The 13,467-nt window shown below is 47.4% G+C and overlaps 1 pseudogene; it reads left to right on the top strand.

Annotated features, from left to right (window-relative positions):
- The first annotated feature begins 11,366 nt into the window (after window positions 1-11,366).
- LOC142638141 (putative FBD-associated F-box protein At5g56440) lies at window positions 11,367-12,964 on the top strand (annotated as a pseudogene).
- Window positions 12,965-13,467: the final 503 nt, after the last annotated feature.

Here is a 13,467-nt window from a genome sequence, read left to right as displayed (position 1 = left end):
GTGATGTTGTACATAGTGTAAAGAGGAGAGTCAAGGGAGATGAGAAAATTACATAAATTATTGACATTTTTTCACAATTTATTTGTCTATTTTAAAATGAAGGAAATATTTGAGATTTCTAAACTTGAGGTAAGCCGCTTCCTTATATTCACATATGTTAGAGCACTGTTTCAACTAGTCAAACTTTTGATAGTTGAATAAAAAATCTAGGATTCAATTTTCTCTGATGAAGCCTAAGAGATCACCAGTAAGCTGCTAGTACTCCACCGATTTGAAGCAACACCTGCGAAGAAAAAAAGTAGGTGATCGACAGAGAGCACCGGTGTGGTGCCGGCCAAAGACCCTCCGACGATCAAGTTAGAATTTTTAAACAACCCTAGAGTGCCAGAGTTGAGGTAATTGTGCGTACCTTTGGGTCATGAGGGTCTTGGGGTATATATAGTGGTGTGTGGCCGAAATATGCGCCTTGGTGAAGAAGTAATTTCCTTTTTAAAAGAGTAATTCGCGGATCTTTGCCTATTGTATTGAGCCCTTTCCTTATAGGAATCTTCTTAACTAAGTCGAACGCGTAGCGCAAGGACTTTCCTTATATTCACATAAGCAGAGGTCAAGATAGGCTAAAAATGAAAGTTGGATTATTCCTTCAGCCTTCACCTGCCAAGGTCGTCAGCCCACGTGTAACTCCTATACTGTCGTCAGCTTACGTACGCCAACGTGGTCCGTCAGCCAAGGACATCAGCCAAAGACCTTACGGCCAAGGTCGTCACCCACGACACTCGTCCACGTGATCCGTCGGCTTAATGTTGCTTTGCGTAAGGGGCATGGCTATGAATGCTAAAGAGGTGTCAATGACGGTAGTTGACGGATAGCGTATTGCGTCGGCTTCTTAACGTGCATTCGGTATGTAACAAGTGAACTTCCGTCGGCTTCTTAATGTGCCGTCACCTTGTAATAACGTCACTATCGGCCCCCCACTCCATTATCCCGTCGGCTATGGGCGACGGGTCATGGGATTGGTGTTCTTTGAGGGAAATGGTGTTTGCATGGTGATTTGTGCCATGTTCATTAAATGGTGGGACACATGTCATAAGCAGATTGGCTCCGCGTCTGGACGAGTGTGTCGCTTCGTCTTTCGCGCCTCCTCTCTCCTATATATATTCACTATTTACCTTTTTTCCACTTTTTTCGCCTTGTTCATCTTGAGAGAAAAAATTCGTCACTGCCAGTTTTACCACACCGTCGATCGTGCAACCGTCACCTTCTTGAGACCGTCCTCCTACACGTAAGTTTTCTTTACTTTACCTTTTTACTTTTTCTAGTGACGCCCTTTAGTGAAGTCGTCTGCCTAGGATCTTAGAAAAACTCGTCGTTTGTAGGTAGTCAGATGTCTAGGGAGACGCCGAGTGATCCATCGTCAATCCGCGACGGAGCGGGTTACGACGAAGTTTTTCCATCAGGTCGTGAGCCCGCGGAGGGCCTATCTGAGTCGTCGAAGAGACTCGTCAACTCCTTCTGACGGTGAAGTAGAGAGTTCTAGAGGAAGTGAGGTGTACGGTGATGAAGAAGGGGTAGCCGACGAAGACCAAGGGGTTCGTGGAAGGGAAAGTGGCAATGACGGGGGTGAGAGTGACGGTGACGAGGAAGCCTCAGTGAGCACCTCGGGATCCTCGGTGATGACCGGGTCCTTCATCTTACCCTCCGAGTGGTCCGTCAACAATTTTCTCCCGACGATGTCGGAGAATGTTTTCAAAAGTTTGCGGTCCCGTTACCAAATACCCGACGACATTCCCATCCGTACGCACGAGGAGGGTGAGAGGTGCTACTCGGGACGAACCGCGGACGTCGGCATGTATGATGCCATGTTCGCGGCGGGGCGGGGTTGCCGCCGACGGCATTACACCGTCGAGTGGCTAACTTTCTAGGGATTCTGCAATCGACTGCCCCCAATGCTTGGCGAACCTTCATTGGTGCCGAGATCTTGTGGGGTAGTCTAAGTGGTGGGAACCGGGTCGAGTTGACCTTGGACGAGTTCTTTTGGTGTTATCGTCCTCGGCACATTTCCTCGTCAAAAGGAGTGTATCATTTTGCGATTGAGGGATAAGGAGTTGAAGTTAGTGTCGGATATGCACGACTCCAATAGGAAGTGGAAGGGCGGATACTTCTTTGTAGAAGGGACAAATTGGGTATGTCGTCAAGAGGAGTGGGAGTCAATGCCCAATGGTTTTGATAACACATGGGCTTACGTTAGAGATTCGAGTTAATCCCGTCGACTCTTCTCGCCTCGTCTACTTTTTTGCTATCCTAACCCGTCACTTTTCATTGCGGCTAATAATCGTCCACGTATTACCGAGGAGCGAGGAGGATTTCATTCGTCGAGTGACGGCCATTCCATTGGACGAGAGGAAGTGTCGGGATCTAATCACGTTAGATACTCTTCACTTATATTGTGGAGGTCCCGAACCGACGGAGGAAGCTTGCAAATTGAACGCTTATTCACGTCGTCGTAAGTGCCTTTTACCTTCTTGCCTTTATCACGACGTTGTCTCTTTCTAACCCTTATTCTTCGCGAGAGATGGAGTCGGCTAAACAACGGATTCGAGCTGCTGCTGCGCGCAAGAAGAGACGAGCGGGGAGAAGGTTGGGGACGAGTCGACCCCACCGTCGGCCCACGAGGCCCGTCGGGAAGGTCGCGGCCAAGAGGAAGCGACGGTAGAAAAGACCGTCAAGGGAAGAAAGCTGCCCCAACCCACGGGGACAAGTCTTCACGAAGGCCGTCGCCTCGAGCCCGTTCATGGGGCGAGTAAGGGGCCCAGTGACTTCGTCGGGCCCTATCTCCCGAGGGGTACGCTCGTCGCCTTCGACCCACAAAGATTACGGTTGTAGAGGTGACGGAGTCCATTTTGAAGGATGAGGAAATGGACCTTTGTGCCGAGCGAGACCATTGACGAGATAAAGGCGTCGGGCCTTTTTGACCTTACCGGGGGTGAGTCTCGCTTTCTATTTTGATGCCCGTCCAACTTTTTATGCCACGACGTTGTCTTGCCCCCTTTTTCTTTCGAGGCTATGGTTCGCATGAAGGCAGCATCAGCGAGTGCTCGCAAGGAAGGGGTGATCACCCGTACGAACGAGCGCGTCAAGTACCTAGGCGACGGTCGGGCGCGGTTCAAGGAGCGAACCGCATCTTGGGCACGGAGCTGAAGGATTATAAGGAAAAGCTGACGGAGGAGACCCGCCGACGGAAGATGGAAACGGAGGCCAAGGTGACGGCGGAGAAGGAGTTGAGATCCATCCTAGTCCAAGTGGAGACGGCTAGGAATGACGCTGTGACGGAGTTCAAAGATTCGTCGGCCTTTATAGACGCTTGTGCTGCCTACTACGGTGACGGGTTTGAGGACTACTTGAAGCAAGTAAAATCCGTCTATCCGGACTTGGATCTGTCAAGGATTTCAATGGATGAGTCCATCCCGTCAACCCCTGCAGGCGACGTCGTCCATGAAGATGCTGACGACAATAATCAGAGAGACAACAGCGTCGTCCTAGCCCGGCCCGGTACAACGGATCACTCCGTCACTCTGACTCCAAATCCTCACAATGGCGACCCAAATGCCGTCAGCCCTTCTCTCTCTTGTGCCCAGCCTTTCACTGCTGAAGATAATGGACAACACTGACGCCCTCTCATGAGATTAAAGCTTTTTTTTTTTTTTTTTTTTTGAAGAACTGTAGACGAAATTGTAGTACTTGGCGCCCATTTTTCTGGGCTTTTGTAAAGACATTGCCTATTTTAATTTTAATGTCATTTTATGCTTCAAGCATGTGTGTTTTTTTTATTAAGTCAAAATTGTCCGTGATGAACTCGTCAGCTTAAGGGTGACGGTATTTTTCTTCAATCCAATTTTTCTTTGAATTGATGACGGCGTCAGCTTCTTTTTCATAAAAACAGGGTCGTTTTTCATCATTCCGTCAGTTACATGGGCGACGCCGTTGGACAGAATCGTATGCGAGTTTCCTAACGGCGTCAGCTTCTCTTTCAGCGAATCTAGCTCGATGTATTCATTTGGCAATACGCCCATTTTTCTACGAACGATGCCGTCAGCTAACTTTGAACATAACACCGTTATTATGCCGTCACTTTGAACATAACGCCGTCATTTTGAACATAACGCCGTCACTTTGAACATAACGCCGTCATTTTGAACATGACACCGTCATTTTAGGTGTAAGATTGTCCACTTTGTGGACTTATTTATGACGCCGTCCACTTTGTGGACTTAGATGTAGATCGTCCACTTTGTGGACTTAGAGGCAGACCGCCCACTTTGTGGACTTATAAGCAGGTCGTCCACTTTGTGGACTTGGATATAGGTCGTCCACTTTGTGGACTTATAAGCATGTCGTCCACTTTGTGGACTTAGATGTAGGCCATCCACTTTGTGGACTTAGACGTAGGCCGTCCACTTTGTGGACTTATAAGCATGTCGTCCACTTTGTGGACTTAGATGTAGGCCGTCCACTTTGTGAACTTAGACGTAGGCCGTCCACTTTGTGGACTTAGACGTAGGCCGTCCACTTTGTGGACTTAGACGTAGGCCGTCCACTTTGTGGACTTATAAGCATGTCGTCCGCTTTGTGGACTTAGATGTAGGCCGTCCACTTTGTGGACTTAGATGTAGGCCGTCCACTTTGTGGACTTAGACGTAGGCCGTCCACTTTGTGGACTTAGATGTAGAGGACCTGTTGTTTTCTTCAAGACATAAAAAAAATTCACTAGTCGTTTCTGAATGAACCTCCTCTTATTATGATGAATGCATAAGTAAAATTTTGTTCAAAAATAGGAAAGATAAGTTTTCAGCCCTTTGGGCTTAAAATATACTGTAGGCAAGAATAAGCTAAGACAAATAATTAAGGATCGTAAACTGGATTTAGGAGGAGTAACGTTCGCTTGCTATCTTCACTGCGGTAGTACTTTACGAGGTGGTCGGCGTTCCATGGGTGTCGCGGTTACGCCCGTCCCGAGAGTCGCTAGGTGATAGGTGCCCTTTCTTCGCCATGATACGATCTTGTAGGGTCCTTCCCAGTTCGGGCCGAGCTTTCCTTGTGTGGGATCTCTGGTCGCGCCCATTACTTTCCTTAAAACAAGATCTCCGACTTTGAAGTCTCGGTGCTTGACTCGGGAGTTGTAGTGCTTGCTTACGAGGTCCTGGTATCGCGCGAGTCTCTGCTCAGCCACCGCCCTTACTTCGTCAATTAGATCCAGTTACAAACGAAGCTCTTGATCATTTCTTCCCTCGTCGTGATTGGCCACCCTATAACTTGTGAGTCCTATCTCATTTGGAATGACCGCTTCACTTCCGTATGTCAGTGGAAAGGGGTTTCTCTGTAGGGGTTCGCACGTCGTTACGTATGCCCACAACACGGCCGGGTAGCATCTCGGGCCATACGCCCTTTGCCCCCTCGAGCCGAGTCTTGATGATTCGAAGCAAGGATCGGTTGGTGACTTCTACTTGTCCATTTGCTTGAGGATGGGCTGGGGAAGAATAATGGTTCTTGATTCCTAACTGCGAACGGAAGGCCGGAAGGAGTTGTTGTCAAATTGTTTACCGTTGTCCGAGATTAAGACTCTTGGAATTCCATACTACCGCAAACAATGTTTCTCCATACAAAACCCCTTATGTTCTTTTCGGTAATTGTGGCTAGGGCTTCGGCTTCAACCCATTTGGTGAAGTAATCGATGCCGACGACGAGGAACTTCGAGTTTGCCTTGCTGCCATCGGGAATGGTCCCATGATGTCCAACCCCCATTGGGCGAATGGCCATGGGGCAGTTATGGGGGTCAATTCTTCCGCCGGTTGCCGAATGATGTTGCTGAACCTTTGACACTTGTCGCAAGCTCTCACATAAACCTGGGCGTCATTCTGCATTGTTGGCCAGTAGTATCCGGCCCGAATCAACTTTTGTACCAGTGACCGTGACCCGGAATGGTTGCCGCATATCCCCTCGTGTACTTCTCTCATAATATAGCTTGCTTCTTCGGGGTCCACGCACCTTAGGTACGGTCGAGAAAAGCCCCTTTTGTAGAGAACATCCTTTATCAAGACAAACCGTGCAGACCGGACCTTCAGCTTCCTGGCAGCCTCCTTTTCATCAGGCAACGTGCCATCTTTTAGGTAGGAGATCAGGGGTGTGGTCCAATTGTTTTCGGAACCAATTTCCTGTATGCAGACAACGTCAATTAGCGGTGAAGACTGAATGAAAGAAAGTACCTTGTCGATGGGGGTCATAGTTTCCGCAGATGCGGTTTTGGAAAGTCGGTCGGCATGTTCGTTTTCTCCTCTTGGAATTTGGACTATTTTGGCTTGGAGCCCGTCCATCCTCTTTTTTGCTTGCTCCCAGTACCTCTTCATTCTTTCGCCCTTGCACTCGTACTCGCCGTTTACCTGGCTTGTGACGACTTGGGAGTCGCAATGAACAACCACGTTCGTGGCCCCTACAACTTGAGCAAGGTCTAAACCTGCTATCAGGGCTTCATACTCTGCTTCATTGTTAGTTGTAGGAAAGTCGAGGCGAATCATGCATTTGAGCTCGTCGCCTTCCGGAGAGTTAAGCACGACCCCTACCCCGCCAGCCTTCTTGTTGGATGACCCGTCAGTGAAAATGCCCCATTGGGGATTCTTCTCCTCTTCGCCTTCCGCGCTGGTGAACTCGGCGATGAAGTCGGCTACCGCTTGTCCCTTGATGGCGGCGCGGGGGCGATATTGTATATCAAATTCACTTAGTTCTATGGACCATAACGCCATTCGTCCGGCGAAGGGCTGCCCATTGCGCGCCGCAAAGGTTTGTCGATTAGAACGACTATTGTATGGGCTTGAAAATATGGCTTGAGCTTACGGGCCGCTGTAACCAAAGCGAAGGCAAGTTTCTCCATGGGGGGATATCTCTCTTGCACCGTGCAATGCCTTGCTCGCGTAGTACACGGGTCGGCTGGATCTTATCGTCTTCTCGATTAAGGCCGCGGCGGCTGCGGGAAACGGCCGGATAGAGGAACGGTTCCTCTCTCACAGTTTGCGAGGGGCTTAGCAATGGCGGGGAAGAGAGGTAGGCCTTTAAATATTCGAATGCTTGTTGACACTCGGCAGTCCATTCAAAGGATTTTTTCAATGTTCGAAAAAAAGGTAGACATCTATCTGCAGCCTTCGACACAAATCTGCTAAGCGCGGCGACCCTACCATTGAGGCTTTGTACTTCCTTGATATTTTTAGGAGGGGCCATCCCCATAATGGCCTGAATCTTGTCCGGGTTGGCCTCGATCCCTCTTTGGGATACCATGTACCCCAAGAACTTTCCTGCCGTCACTCCAAAGGCACACTTGCTTGGGTTGAGCTTCATGTTGTAGGAGCGAAGAGTATCAAATGTTTCCTTAAGATCCTCCAGATGAGCTTCTTCTTCTTGGCTCTTGACTAGCATGTCGTCGACATACACCTGGACGTTCCTTCCAATCTGCCGCGCAAACATCTTGTTCATGAGCCTCTGATAGGTAGCGCCAGCGTTTCGGAGCCGAAGGGCATGACCTTGTAGCAAAAAAGGCCTTGGCTTGTCACGAACGAAGTCTTCTCTTGATCAGCCTCATCCATTCGGATTTGGTTATACCCGGAGAACGCATCCATGAAGCTTAGCAACTGATGTTTGACCGTAGAATCCACCAGGACGTCGACCCGCGGGAGGGGGTAGCTATCTTTGGGGCATGCTTTGTTCAAGTCTGTGAAGTCAACGCACATCCTCCATTTCCCGTTGTTCTTTTTGACCATTACGACGTTCGCCAACCAATCGGGGTAATACACTTCCCTGATAAATCCCGCTTCTTGCAGTTTGCGGACTTCTTCCGCTATTGCTTGGTCTCTTTCTTGGGCAAAGGTTCTTTTCTTCTGTCGGACGGGCGGAAAAGATGGTGACACGTTCAACCTGTGCACCATGACCGACGGGTCGATTCCCGGCATGTCTTCGTGGCTCCATGCGAACACATCTTTGTTTTCTTTCAAGAAAGTTGCGAGTTTCTGGCGTACCGCCGGGTCGGCCAGGGTTCCGACTTTTGTTGTTCGCTCCGGGTAGGCTTCATCGAGATGTACGTCTTCGAGCCTCTCGACGGGCTCTGTCGCCATCCGACGTTCTTCTATGTTCATGGCTTGAATGTGATTGTCCATCTCCATCATGACCACGTAACATTCTCGTGCGGATTCCTGATCTCCTCTCAATTCTCCAATTCCATGATCAGTGGGGAATTTTATCATCAAATGGTATGTCGAGGTTACGGCTTTCCATGAGTTAAGGGTTGGACGCCCTATGATGGCATTGTAGGCCGACGAGCAATCGACTACCAGGAATGTTATGTTCTGGGTGACCTGCTGTGGGTAGTCTCCAACGGTTACCGCTAAAGTGACAGTACCAAGTGGGTGTACCCTCGCCCCTCCAAAGCCAATGAGTGGGGCATTAACCGGAATTAGTCGCTCCCTTTCAATTCGCATCTGCTGAAAAGCAGGATAGTAAAGGATGTCTGCTGAACTACCGTTGTCTACGAGAACTCGGTGTATGTTGTAGTCTCCTACCCATATGGTGACGACCAGAGCGTCGTCGTGGGGATGGTGAAGGCGCTGGGCGTCTACTTCCGAGAATTCAATGGGGGGATTTCCAATCTGTGACCTTCCAAGCGCAGGACTTGCCGACTGGACGTTCTGGATCGTTCTGATGTATGCCTTTCGGGCTTTCTTGGAAGATCCGGCCCTCGCGGTGCCTCCTACAATCATCCTTATGTCTCTTACGGGTTGCCTGGGGCGATCATTATCTTGCCGAGGGGCTTGATTTTGTGGCGGGTTCGCCCTCTCTTTGTTGACGAACCTTTGTAACCTCCCTCGCCTAATGAGGGCTTCTATTTGTTGTTTCAGGTCGTAGCAATCGGCGGTGTCATGGCCGTGGTCTTGATGAAACCGGCAGTATTTATCCCTTGGTCTCCTGTTGGGATCTCCCTTCAGTTTTCCAGGGAAGGCCAAGTTTTCCTCGTCTTTAATCTGCATCAACACCTGGTCGATGGGCGTATTCAGGGGAGTGAAGTTCGTGTACCTTCCTGTAGGCGGCTTGGGTCGTCGATCATCTCGTCCCTCTCTGGTTCTCCCCCTCTTTCGTCCATTATCGGGTTTCGTATCTTCCTGTCTCTCCCTTTTTCTGGGTTTGTAGTCGTCCCTGGCTAGCAAGGCGTCCTCCGCGTTCATATACTTCGTCGCCCTGTAGTATACGTCGGACATAGTCTTTGGGTCGTTCTTGCATAGAGAGAACAAGAACTTACCCTCTTGTAACCCGTTCATGAATGCTGCCACAAGTGTCTTGTCGTCTGCCTCGTCTATCGAGAGGGATTCCTTGTTAAAGCGGGCTATATAAGACCTTAATGTCTCACCTTCTCGTTGTTTAATTCCCAGTATACATGCAATAGACCTCTTGTGTCGATGACTTCCAATGAAGTGTGATACAAACTGTGCACCTAATTCCTTAAAAGTGCCGATGGAATTAGGCGTCAACCTTGTACCAATCCCTCGCGAGGCCCTTTCAAGGTGGTGAGGAAAGCCACCACATGATTTCGTCCGGTACACCACGAAGATGCATTAGTGTTACGAAAGACTCCGGGTGATCCGGCGGGTCCTTGGATCCGTCATAGTTTTCCACATGGGGCATTTTAAACTTTGAAGGGACGGGGCATGAGTTCACCAACGCTGTGAATGGTGAATCCGTTCTATGGACTAGGTCGTCCAGATTGCTGGATACCCGTCCCTTAAGGGCGTTCATCATTGCATCCATGCGCTCCCTCATCTCCTGCATCTCGGTTGTGATATGAGGTGGCAGCGAGTCAGAGGCGGATGGCGGGTGTGTCTCCGGCCGCTCCGGCCTAGTCGGTGCGGTACTACCTTCGGGCTGACGGCATTCCTCCCCTCCGGGCTCGCTACTTCTGGTCCTCCCCGGCGCACTTTGGTGCGCCGTCATCTTCCGTAGTTGCTCTTCTAAGTCGTGATTGTTTAGTAAGGCGCTCGACGGCGGCAGCCAGCGTTTGAACTTGCCTTTCTAGCGCTGTAGCATGCGGTTCGTCGCCTTGGTTTTTTAGTGGTGACATAGATCGAGTGAGTAGAATACAAATTTTTGAGTCAGGAATAGAGCAAGGCTAAATGCTTGTCGTTCCCCACAGACGGCGCCAACTGATGAAGCCTAAGAGATCACCAGTAAGCTGCTAGTACTCCACCGATTTGAAGCAACACCTGCGAAGAAAAAAAGTAGGTGATCGACAGAGAGCACCGGTGTGGTGCCGGCCAAAGACCCTCCGACGATCAAGTTAGAATCTTTAAACAACCCTAGAGTGCCAGAGTTGAGGTAATTGTGCGTACCTTTGGGTCATGAGGGTCTTGGGGTATATATAGTGGTGTGTGGCCGAAATATGCGCCTTGGTGAAGAAGTACTTTCCTTTTTAAAAGAGTAATTCGCGGATCTTTGCCTATTGTATTGAGCCATTTCCTTATAGGAATCTTCTTAACTAAGTTGAACGCGTAGCGCAAGGACTTTCCTTATATTCACATAAGCAGAGGTCAAGATAGGCTAAAAATGAAAGTTGGATTATTCCTTCAGCCTTCACCTGCCAAGGTCGTCAGCCCACGTGTAACTCCTATACTGTCGTCAGCTTACGTACGCCAACGTGGTCCGTCAGCCAAGGACATCAGCCAAAGACCTTACAGCCAAGGTCGTCACCCCTGACTCGTCCACGTGATCCGTCAGCTTAATGTTGCTGCGTAAGGGGCATGGCTATGAATGCTAAAGAGGTGTCAATGACAGTAGTTGACGGATAGCGTATTGCCGTCAGCTTCTTAACGTGCATTCAGTATGTAACAAGTGAACTTCCGTCAGCTTCTTAATGTGCCGTCACCTTGTAATAACGTCACTATCATTCTCATACACCAAAAATTGATTGATATCTTGACCTAATGATAAAAAGTTATTATTAGGAGTCATAAGTCAAAACTTCTTTTAAAAAAAAAAAATAGTAATGATGTTAAAAAAAAGAAAAAAAAAAACTTTTGGACGATCCTAGGCTAATATGTAAAATAAATCTCATCTCCCCATGTGTTGGGTAAATAGGCCCTTTGGTTATGTGGCGAGGGAAGAGGCTGCTTGAGGTTTCCTTTTGTATTCCAGTTTCTATTATGCAATATTGCTGGGATTTCTCTATTCCTGAGTTTTCTAAACAGCTAAATTTATTAATATCTCCGCTCTAGACAGTCATTCAATACAAGCCTCTCATCTCATCCACTTCCAGCAAACCCTAACCTTTTTGCGGCGCAAGCATGGATATGGCCAACTCAGCTACTCATCAGTCGGACTTAAAACACAAAGGCACGGCGGTTTCAATTTCAATTGACAGGATCAGCGATCTACCGGATTCTCTTATTTGCCACATCCTTTCTTTCCTTCCAACCAAAAAAGCCGTCGCCACAAGCATTTTGTCGAGCAGGTGGAGGCCCCTCTGGACTCTCGTCCCTAAAATCGACCTCAGGGATAACCTTCGCATTCGCAAAACACCCGTAACCTTTACACATATTGCGTACAGATTTTTGGCTCTACACACAGCACCGTTGCTCCGAAATTTTAGACTCACATTGTTTACTCCTTGTGACCCTTTCCATCTCCACACATGGATCCGCACTGTCATAGGGCGTAAAGTCGAACAACTCCATCTCGAGTTTTACTTTTCTGGGAACGTTTTGGAGTTGCCCATTACCGTCTTTACTTGCAAAACAATTGTGAATCTCGAATTAAGATTCGATATTGTGCTCGATCCTCCTTCTAGCTTTCAGTTTCCGAGCCTCAAGACTCTGTGTCTGTACAGAACTGTTTATAAATACGACTACTCTTTCTCGAATCTCATATCTGGCTGCCCAGTACTCGAAGATTTGACGGTGGCACTAAGAGAAGGTTTAGACGGTGCAACCAATTATAATATAAACGTACCCACCCTTAAACGTTTAGATATCGATGTTGAATCAGATTACAAATTTGAGATATACGCCCCAGAACTCCACTACTTTCGATTTTTTGGTGATTTGGGCAACCTCGTTTTCCTCGAAAAGCTAACTAACTTAGTTGAAGCACATGTCTATATTTACGCTCGGCATTGGGTTCCTGAAAATGGATTACGTTATGGTGCTCAAGCTTGTTCGAGAACTAAATTGCTCTAAATTCCTTTCATTATATCCTGGCCAAAAAGAGGTAGTAACACCTTTTAATTAAATTGAAATCATGACTTCAAGTCATGATTTTAGCCAAACACACTGAAGTCATGATTTCAGTTAAAAACACGTGTGTACACTGTGTGATAATCATTGGTCTTATATTTATTACCACCTTTAAATTTGATGTTATTGTGTATATATTCCTGTGGTGCAGTGTCTCTGTTTTGATTCTATTTATCCTTCCATGTACCAAAACTTGGTCCGATTGAAGTTTCGAGTGAATCAATCTGACTGGCACGTGCTAAAAGCCTTGCTCCTAGTGGCTCCTAATTTAAAAGTACTTGTTCTTGAAAAGGTTAGTTTAGTTAATCAGAGGCTATTTTTAATTAATCTTCCCTAACTAAACTTACACTTATGATCTACTGTGCTGTGTATATTTTCATCAGAGTGATGATGATGAGAAGTACAATCGATTATTCTGCATTGGATCACCGGATGGTTCTGGTTGCCTCTCATTGCTTACAGCTTTTAGTTTTGATGGATATGAAGAATTAGAAGATGAGGTTGAATTTGTAAAATATGTTCTTAACGAGGCAAGACTCTTGAACACAATGACAATTAAAATTGAAGCAAAGCATTTGAAGAGAAGTGTTCTCCAGAGGCTATCAATGTTCCCAAGGCAATCAACAACGTGTCTAATTAATGTTGAATAAGGTATATTACAAATATATTATGTTTATGAATAGACTCTCATTAGGTAGCAACGTGACATACCTATGTTCGTAAATATGCTTCTGCTACCTATTGATACGCGTGAAATTTTAGGATCTGGCTCACTCAATAAATTGTATAGCTATGGTAATCGCAATGGTAAAATAATTGATTGTTTCTGTAAGGACCAAAAATCATAAACCAGCATAGACTATCACAGCTTGTTTCCTGATTAAAGATCCGAATACAATATATTTTGTAGAGAGGGTCCAACAACAAAAGTCCCCTTTCTGTATCTTCCGGTTCCTATTTATATCCTTGGCTCCTATCATCTCAGCCCTACACCTTGCCATCTATTCAGCTTCTTCCCCCAACACCTGTCTGTCGGTAATGGAGCAAAGCCCTAACTTTGCGTTCCGTACTGTTCAGGTCACGTCTACATTAATGCAACGGACAAAGTCGGTACTTCCTAATTAATGCGGTCAGAAAGGTTGGTGCCGGACAT

Source organism: Castanea sativa, chromosome 6 (genome assembly GCF_040712315.1).
Source record: "Castanea sativa cultivar Marrone di Chiusa Pesio chromosome 6, ASM4071231v1".
In the NCBI taxonomy this organism is placed as follows: Eukaryota; Viridiplantae; Streptophyta; class Magnoliopsida; order Fagales; family Fagaceae; genus Castanea; species Castanea sativa.
The sequence above is the reverse complement of the archived record's forward strand: the minus strand, read 5'-3'. Positions and strand labels throughout refer to the sequence as shown.